The sequence below is a fragment of the Myripristis murdjan genome, chromosome 12 (assembly GCF_902150065.1).
Source record: "Myripristis murdjan chromosome 12, fMyrMur1.1, whole genome shotgun sequence".
Lineage (NCBI taxonomy): Eukaryota > Metazoa > Chordata > Actinopteri > Holocentriformes > Holocentridae > Myripristis > Myripristis murdjan.
In genome coordinates, this window is record NC_043991.1 from 5,034,210 (window position 1) to 5,044,088 (window position 9,879).

The 9,879-nt window shown below is 41.1% G+C and overlaps 1 protein-coding gene across 3 annotated transcripts in view; it reads right to left on the reverse strand.

Annotated features, from left to right (window-relative positions):
* Positions 1-9,862, reverse strand: part of camkk2 (calcium/calmodulin-dependent protein kinase kinase 2) — a 32,722-nt gene extending 22,860 nt beyond the window's left edge. For all 3 annotated transcript variants that reach the window (XM_030065932.1, XM_030065933.1, XM_030065931.1), the window contains exon 1: positions 9,575-9,862. The gene's annotated coding sequence lies outside the window, so the exon portion shown is untranslated. The remainder of the gene's footprint in view (positions 1-9,574) is intronic.
* Between the last annotated feature and the right edge of the window lie 17 nt (positions 9,863-9,879).

Sequence of the window (9,879 nt, forward strand, 5' to 3'; positions counted from 1 at the left end):
ACGACGCCAACAAAAACCCACTGGTAGTACATTCGCTGCTGGTGCCCCTCTGGCCACTAGCAGCGCCCCTCCAGCAGATGGCGCTCTTAGCATGTCCTAGTGTGTGACTGACTTGAGTACTGGCAGCTGTGGCATGATCACACCAAAATGCAGGCAGACAGAGAAATCCTCATTCAATCCAGTGGAGAAATCCAGAAAACCCACCCCTGTTTGAGGGGTCACAGCTCGGTCACCGTTTGAGTTACAGACTTGATTCAAAGCTTAAACGAGGCACGAGACTCGGATCTATAAATCTCCCATTTACATGATTTTGCTATCTTTTACTGTTTTTGAGTTATGGCAGTTTTAGTTTGAGAGTGTTTTCTGCTCCCTCTGAGCTCTTACAATGGGTGTGTATTGCGCATTCCTGAGGCAGCTAGAGTGAGTCACATGTCCAGGCAGAGTGCAGAGCAGAGCACACCAGAGTCAAAAATGTTTGAAAAGTCTTCATAGCTCCCACAAACTTGGTCCAATCCACATCAAAACTACATATTTTTGTAGGAATTTTTGTCCTCTTTCCATCTGCATAGTTTTCAAAGCTGTCAGACTTTTACTTTAGACTCCAGGGGCTTAATTAGTGCCCAGTGTCAGCCTCTGCACACCAAACTCCATGGGAAAAAATGAGGTTTTGGTTTTGGCCACTCTGACTTTGAGGGCTTATAAAATCCAAACTAATCGAGTAATGACGAAATCCTTCAGAACTTTTGTTCAGCACTGTGTCCTCTGTCATCTGTCAAATTTTCAAGCCGATTCCATTTATGCCCTCGGAGGAGATAGATTTTGCTCCAAGCGGAATTTTGGATGAGAACGTGAATTTGAAATGCAAATTGCGGACTTCCTGTTGATTTTAGGTGGGGGGTGTCAGCGCATGAATTGTAGTGCTTGATGAGACCTACATTTCGGCATTGGTTTGGTCTTTCTAGCACATTCCTGTGGGCCGCAGCGGCTGCCTTTGTGTGCCTAGGTGGCGCTACCGAGCCCATTTTTGCACTTAGGGGGTCCGTTTGTCCATTTTATCCAATTTTTCACCAGACCTGGCCTGCGTGCCAAATTTGGTGAGTTTTTGAGCATGTTTAGGGGGTCAAATTAAGGTCTAATGACACGTAATAATAATAAGAAGAAAGAATCACTACAATAACAATAGGGCTTCGCGCTGTTTCAGCGCTCGGGCCCTAATTACAGGTATAAAATTATTGCATTATTGACGTTGTTTTGCCCTACTGAAACCCTTCAAGAGATATTTTGGTGTGTATTAAGTATTAAATGCTGAACATCAATCCAGCATGACTGATCTGACACTTAAATATGTAATTTTACTAATTCTAAATCTAATTGTTTTGTAATTGTTTACTTTTTTCCAAACTGTCTGTTCTTGCCAATTATTTGGTAATTTTTGCCAACTTCCTGATCATTTTCTTACCATTTTTTTCTTAACATTCCATTAATGTTCCTATTAATTTTTTGCTAATTTGATTATCATTTTTTTCCATGCTTTTGAAAGATGTGAGGTGAATTTTTTCATGTTTCAACTGGTTAAATTGTTTACATGTCATACCTGAATACTGACAAATTGTGGAGAGTGAACCAGAAAGAAGAAAATGTCAAAATGACCTCTCATACATTTTCTGTATTGTCACGATTTCTAGTGAATTTAGCTGCAGTGAGATGAAACTATTCCTTATTTTGCTGAGGACCTGAAGGGTCCCTGGGGGTCCCTGGAGCCCACGCTGAAACCCACTGGGATCGGGGACACTATTTACTTTTCGTACTCTCTTCTTTTAGTAGACAGTCTTGAGGGGTATAAACTACTGGGACAGAGAAAATTACAAAATGGATAGAAAGAGCACCTTCTGGCACATCTCAATAATGTACTCTTAAAATAGCTGAAACAAAACTAGACGACTATTTTGTGAATTCTCCCTAATTTCCAAAGGGACCAATTCTTGACTTTCTTCACAGCATGAAAAATAAATGACTTTGTCCGTGAGTATTCTGAGAAGAGACAGAAAAAGACTTTCTAAATTACATTTACATCTTTCTTCACACCAGTTTTCCATCACCGTATTAAAGTCCTCCACATTAGTTTTCCTAAAAGCAGCAGCACTGTTGTGTTTAGATGACTGACAGACAAACAGAAAAATTTTGAAATGGGCTCTGCTCTGAACAGGAGGCCAGTGTGAGGATGGCAGGACAGGCGAACGGTGCTTTCGAGTGCCAGTCAGAGGCCGATCAGCAGCGTTTTGACCAAGCTACAACCTGCATAACAGCGCCTGGTCCATTCCAACATACGAGTTACAATAAACCGACAAGTAATAAGAGCATGAGTGACCTTCTCAAGGTCTTTAGGACAAAGTCACGGTTTGACCTTGGCAAAAAGTCATAACTGAATGTTTGAACCTGCGTGTCTAATTTAAAAGAAGAATTCAAAATAACATTCCTTACATCAGGTTTCCAGCAGGGCGCCACAGAGCCAAGCTATAATGCGATATTGTCTGAGCACGAATGCACCTCAGCTTTCAAAGTATTCGACTTTGGGAATCCAATGCCGTTCTATCTTCACTCACCCTCTAGGTGTGTGTGTGTGTGTGTGTCTGGATGTCTGTTGAGTGTGTGGGTTGTGCTCAGCATGACTGTGTGTGTGTGTGTGTGTGTGTGTGTGCGTGTGTGTTTGTGAGGCTATCTGTTCCTCTTTCAGCCACCTGTCCGACACAGCGGCTTTACCTGGCAGTGGCCGCAGGTGCTGCCTGAGCCTCTGTGGACGTTGGCAGTGAAGCCCCATCACTCGTCTCCTCTCTTATCTTTGTGACAGCTTTTGTTTTGTCCCAGCATCAACTGCACACTCAGCCATCCTGCTGCGGCATCCTAATGTTGCTTCCATTTTTTCCTAAAAAGGTTTTAATGTTTTTCCCCCTAGCATGCACTTTCCAACTTTGGTTGTTCAGGATAGGTTTGGTTATGTAGGTTAAACAGGCCTGTTATACTGTGTCTCTCCAACATGCTATTCTGTGTGTTTTGTTCTGTGTTTTTGCTTGCTTGTGTTTTATTTTGCTGCATGCTCTGTTACACTTTGTTCCGTGACTGGATGTTGATTAGCTGGATCTGGGTAGGCTCGTTCTCTGGGAGGTCCACTGAGACGTGCCTGTGATGGAGTGCTATATAAATAAATGAACTTGAACTTCAGGCTAAGGCTGAAGACAAAATGGTTTACTGTGCCACCGTAACCTAAATTTGGAAATGGAGACAAATTTACATGATGAGACCTTTTCACTTTTAGCCACTCTTTCTTATCTTCATTTTACCACACTTGCACCCCCTCTCTTCCTTCTCGTTTTTCTGACCCACATGCAGTGCCAACACTGAGCTCTTGCCATTATCGCTGTATAAACTTCATCCAGTTGAGGAGGAGCAACTAGACTATTTTATATTTTAATGAATATTGACAGAACATTCTGTTTTGTTTTGTTTTTTTCATCTTTTGAGAGAACTTGCTAAAACCATTTTGCCCGGTCATCCAGAGGGAAGCCTACACACAGTTCATGCTCTGCATATTTAGAGCAGCAGGTGCAGATAAACTGGAGGTCGACCTGCAGCTGCACTCCCTTAACTAATTCAATGATATTATGAGACAGACGGTCTCTTAAAGGACCACACCAGTGATTTTGGATGTCTGACCCATCTAACACAATATGCCCACATTTTACACTGAAACAAACATGATTTGCAAATCATGCAGATGTATTAAAGATTTCACAGAATGTAATCAAAATCCCTCCGTTTTGAAATTTGAATTATTGGTTGAAACAGCCGCCATATAATGTTCTGCTTCTGTGTCTACCAAAGTCCTCAACATTCATAAACCACACAGCTGATAATCGGCTGTGGAAAGCAAACATTTCCCCAGGGACTGTTTTCCCTAGCGGAGGGAGCGTTTCCTTCCGCCCCAATTGCCACAAGTCCTGAAAACACAACAGTGCTGCTGCTTTTAGGAAAACTCATGTGGAGGACTTTATTTCGGTGATGGAAAACTGGAGTGAAGAACGTCTGAAGTCTCTGAAAGTTCATTTTCATATCGTAGTGGAATGAATGGAAACCAACGGCTGGAGAAAAGGGAGGAAAAATGATATGGCAGCTCTAAAATACCACTGCTCGCTTTGAGAAAAGATTAGCATAAACATGACCTTTATACACTGCAACAAGCAAAATCACTGGTATGAGCCTTTAAATCAATTTCACTTTATTTCTGTACCAGTGCTGTTAACCCTGGCTAACTGAAGCTGCTATCTTTATTTTCATTGGTGATTCACTTACAGATTATGTGTTTGATTAATCGATTATTCATTTAGTCTATACTGATCATGAGGAGCCTCCAGAGCTCAAGGTGATGTCTGAAAATTGCGTCCTTAGTCTGACCAGCAGCCAGAACAAAAATCAAAATATTTAATTCATAATGATGTGAAACGGAGAACGTAAGCAAACCTTGGCATCTCTATTATCTCAGGGAAGCCGAAAACAATTAATGTTTGGTATTGTTACGTGATAAAGGATAACAAGCTTTCAGAATTCCAATCAATTAATTTTTCATCAATTAACTATATCGAATCATCATTTCAACGCAAAAAACGGAGGAAAGTTCAGGGCCAATTCCAATCCTATAGCGTTTAAAGGCATTACTTTGTTACACGACGTGTGTGTGACTTCCTTTTGCACCAGCCGGCATGAAGGTAACAAGTTAATGGTGTGACGAAAGGATAGGCGGAAAAACAACTAAGAGCTGTTGTTCTCTGGCTCTAGGGCATAAGTAGAAATCGATAATCCCATATGTAACACCCACCGAGACAGACCATCTTTGGTCTTTTTCCGCACATTCTGTCATGTGCTAATTAATGCATGCAAACACGTCTAGAATCACAAACTTCATTCTCTAAAGAGGCTGGATTTGATGGGGAGTCTACAAAAGCAAGAGCTCCGTCTGCTTTTGATGTCAGTTACACAACATGGTTAATTACAATCTCCACAGTGTCTAACCAGAGCCATTTTTACATAATTTCTACAGGGCCACTTTCATCTCCAAGTCCACTCAGCTTATTATCCGCATATTATCTGTGAGAGGAATGGAGAAAAGGGAGGGAGAAAGAGAGAGAGAGGGAAGGAAACAGAGAAAAAGGGAGAGAGAGCCTTGATTCTTGTCATGGTTTTGACAAGATTGGAGCTCTGTAGCTGTGTCGCTGTGTGGGTGCTGACTGAACTGCACAGATAGAGAAACAAAAGATGCCGTATAAGAAAAACAAGACGGTGGTGGTGGTGGTAGCTCCAGCCAAGTTCAGAATGAGAAAATGATGTGTGGGAAGAAGAGACACCCACAGCAGGTGGCCTCTCTGCCTCACTCAGCAGCCTATATAGAGAGATGTATGCTGCAACAACAAGTCACCGCATGGAAACTTTTGCACTTGTTTTCATTTAGAATGGCTTTTGAGAACAACTGATATATATAGAGAGAGAATCTGTTTTTGCTTGCTCTTATTAACTCCATCCTCTATTTCAGCCGCGTTTGCACACAGAGCCTGTAAGTCTGCCATGTTACAGGGATGTGACAAATATAAACTCTGCCAATTCATCTGCATCGGTGGCTTCTGTGGCTTCTCTCCCTCAAATCCAGATGTCTTTATTGGGGCTGAACAATATATTGTAATCCTGATATTCACATATGTGATACTGATATCTCAAAAGGCAACAGTATGGACAATATCAAATTTAGGGTTAGGGTTAGCCAAAGACAGTGAGTGATCTGTTCTGATCGATAAAATACTTTGTGAAGTTAACTGCATTTTCTTACATCCATTATGCTGTTTTTTGAAGAATGCTCAATATCCACTCTTCCAACACTTAAAATTTCAAGCAACTGTGAACCCATAGTCATGTCAGATATATAACTGCTACCAAGATATTTGGCATAAATATCAAGGTATGAAATTCTGTCCATATTGCGCATAGTCAGCATAGTCTTTATGTACTTGATCTGCCAGATTCCCAAGCAAATCTTAAAAGCAGACTTGCGGTCATGGCCATTACTGTCCATTAATGCAATCAAATTTTTATTGATTTTTATATCCGGTGCCAAAGTAAACGATACATCAACAACAGCTCATGTCATACAAGAAGCAAAAACAGACAAAGAAAAGGAAGTAAAAGAAAAGAAAGACAATCATGAAAACTGAAAATGAAAACAAAACCATAACCCCTACTCCCTTGCCCAAAGGTCAACATAAGCCAAAACCCAAACATGAAAAGAGTGAAAAGAGTGTGTCGAAGTTTCCATCGGGTAGAAACTAATTTTTCTGCTGCTGTCAGCTCAGCTAAAAAAACTTGCTATTTAGGGAGAGACAGGCGCAAGGTAGATACATCATTTAGTATAAATATAAAGGGTGAGTAAGGCACAGTGATGGCAAAAATCTTGGAAAGATTGGATGCAACCATTTGCATCCTAGGCCAGTGAAGGACACTCCCTGCTTCTAAATGAAACAGGTTACAAGTTAGGTACACCTTGTGGATAATATTACATTTGTTACATCCAAGTAAAACTTAAGACAGAATACTACCATGTCTTTCACCTTCAGAGGAAACTCTCTGAGTGCATTTCGTCTTTGAACTCCCAGGATCCCACCACAGAGTATTGTGGCGTGCCCTGATAACTGGACTGGAGTCTCGGTGGAGCAGAGAAATGGAGACGTGACCCTGGATGAAACTCGCACTGCACCAGCCACAGCGAGCTTTTTTTAAACCAGACAAGGGAGCCAACGTATCAGGCACTGACCTACTTTGATCTCAGATGGATGACAAGGTGCTGATCAAGACCCGTTTCCACGTTTATGGAGACAGGTGATGCTGGGCAAAGGTCAAAACACATACATTACACTGCATTTTACTAGCCTTTTCAAAGCAGCAGCACCTTTTTATTGCTGCTGATGTCTGTCTGCAGGAAGCAGGGTGGGCGGTGGCAGGATTTAGAAATTAACACCAACACCAGCACAACGGTGGTTCATTTTGTCTTTTGGCTGTGCCATGATGTCAACAATCATTCTCTGGCCAGCTGGATAGACAGAAGAATGGGAAATCAGCGTCAGGCACCAGCCAAATGCTAGCTGAGTTTGTTTTTGCTGGTGCTACTTTCAGTAAGGAAATTTCTGGCTCTGCAAGCTGTTTGCACGCCTATCATTAGACTCCTTCACCTTGGAGCTGAGAAAGTTACTGTGACATAACCAGAGCTAACTCCTTTCAACAGAGTAATCACATGTTATGATCACTGATGATCATCGATGCAAGATGAGCGGATGTCCTAGATAGAGATCAAATCCCTATCTTGCAACAAGCAGACAAAAAAACAAACTTCTGACCTTGGTAGGCTCAACACAGCATTGATTCAAAGAGGAGGAAAGCCTTCTTCAGCGTCCCGGCTCGAAGACAAAGATATAACGTGGATGACTGTAATCTAAAGCCCTAAACTTCCCTGATCCCTGGTGATCACGGCAGCTTGCTGAGGAACACAAACAGATGCTGCCTGGCTCCAGATGATGTGCCGTGACTCTTGTCATAACAAAAGTCACGTGACCTGACCTTCACTATCTGGGCAGGAGCACGGGGGGAGGGGACTTATCGGGACATGAGGGGGCTCCGAGCCAAGGGCAGCAATAATAGCAACACATACACACAGGCCCGCAGACCTTTAAGTGCAACAGAGGGCCATTAAAAGATCAACTTATCCCGCCTGTCAGAGATCTGCAGAGCCAGCTAGAAAAGCTATTGTGAAAGGAAACATGAGTATTCTCATCCAACTTGCCTCTACTACTGCGACAGCCACAATATAATATCACATTTCTAACATATCACAAGATACACCATGATCAGACATCTTAGCCAATATCAACACCATCAACCATACAAGCACAGTGATAATACATTTGCAATTTTATTATTTTTATTAGTATGATCATTAATCCCTTTTCTACTACGCTTCAGTCATTTCTTATTTCATCATTCCTCATGCATGGCTGCACCTTCACTGTATTGTTAAGCACCTTGCATTGCAGTTTGACACTAAAGGTGCTATATAGAAATAAAGTGTGATTTGACTTGATAACACTGAAATAATTACCTCCAAACTTAGATTTTCATTTTGCTGACATAAGCCTGACAGGTGTCTCAAAGGCAGCCCCTACAGTAAATGTTGCCCATTATGCCAAAGTCGCCATCAAACAATTTGCAAAAAATAAATAAATAACTAAATAAAATACATATTGATCCATCAATTTCTGTAACAGCAAAAGATGATGGTGCACTGCATACATTAGTGTTTTATTTGATCATACACCTGTTATCACATGCTGTGCGAACTTCCTACACACATTTCAGCGGTGTAATAAATACACACTTAAATTTGACTGATGATGATTGCAAACAACACTACAACGCATGATTTACCGTCGGTGACATAACGCCAATGATTAGTAGCACACAGTTTGCTGTCTTTTTGCACAAAAACAACAACAGTAATCCAACTTTGGCTTCTTACGCGATTCGTTAATTAACAAACAAAATCTATTACATAATAAAAATCCACAGCTGTGCACATATGGCAGCAAGTTGACCGTGTAAAAAAAGCAGAAATACCAAGGGTTCGGGCGAGTCCTTGGTATTATGTAATGTTAGCTAACCGTGTGTACCCCACGTTAACAGCAGAACTTATGCGATACATCAACTGTGTCTAACGTCATTTTATGATTTATGATTTTATATGTGCATGTTTTTTTTTTCTTTTATGCTGTGCGGGCAGTGCATTTTACATCATTTTATTCTATTAAAATTATAATTGTAATATTACTTTATTTTATTATTTTATTTTATTTTAATATTTTTATATTTTTTATATATATATTTTATTTATTCTATCCTATTTTGTTTTATTATTTTATTAGTATTACTATTATTATCATTATTTACTTTATCTGATTTTATTTTAATTGATCTTATCTTATTTTATCGTGTTATCCTACTGTGTTTTTTTTACCTTTTTATTCTGCTTTTGTTGTGTTATTTTGTGGTGTTTTATCTTGCTGTGCAGCACTTTGGGAAAACCTTGTGTTTGTTAAATTGTGCTATATAAATAAAGTGGATTGGATAACGTAAGGCGTTAACGTCTTTAAATAACGCACTTTCTGACACGGTAAAAAATCAAAATGTGACCTGCGACGTGCACATATTAGTGTACCACCACACTGGCTGGTTTATTTAAAATATTTCAGCGTCTTTATTGATGAGTTATAACCGGTTATTAGAGAAAATATGTCAGTTGGAAGTTGCCGTGGTTTCGGCTCGCGACATGCTAACTTAGCATCACGGCTAGCTCAGACAGATGTTTGGACGCGGATGGGACGAGGATGCTAGTGCGGGCTGAGAAACCTCCAGAAAAAAAAAGTCACACCAAGACACACCAAGAGGGGTTATGAGGACAAACCACGCTGTTAGAAAAAGTGTATCTCACCTTATCCCGCAGGTCCGCCCGTCCAAATGGTGAAGTGTCCGCTCCGTCTAGCAGCGATGTAGCATTTGTTGGGCAGCTAGCCGTTAGCCGCGTGAGGCTGAGAGCATCAAGCGGAGATGTGAAGGACCAATCCAGCTGAGCTCGCCGACCCCGTGCCTCACACACAGAGGAAGTGCTGGGGAAACAGCCTCACCGCCATGCGAGACACTCAACACGACTTCTTCAAACTGCAAGCCACGTCAGACTAAAGCTCATCAGAATATCCCCTCTGCATTTAAGCGCACAATCTCCAAATATGTGACTTA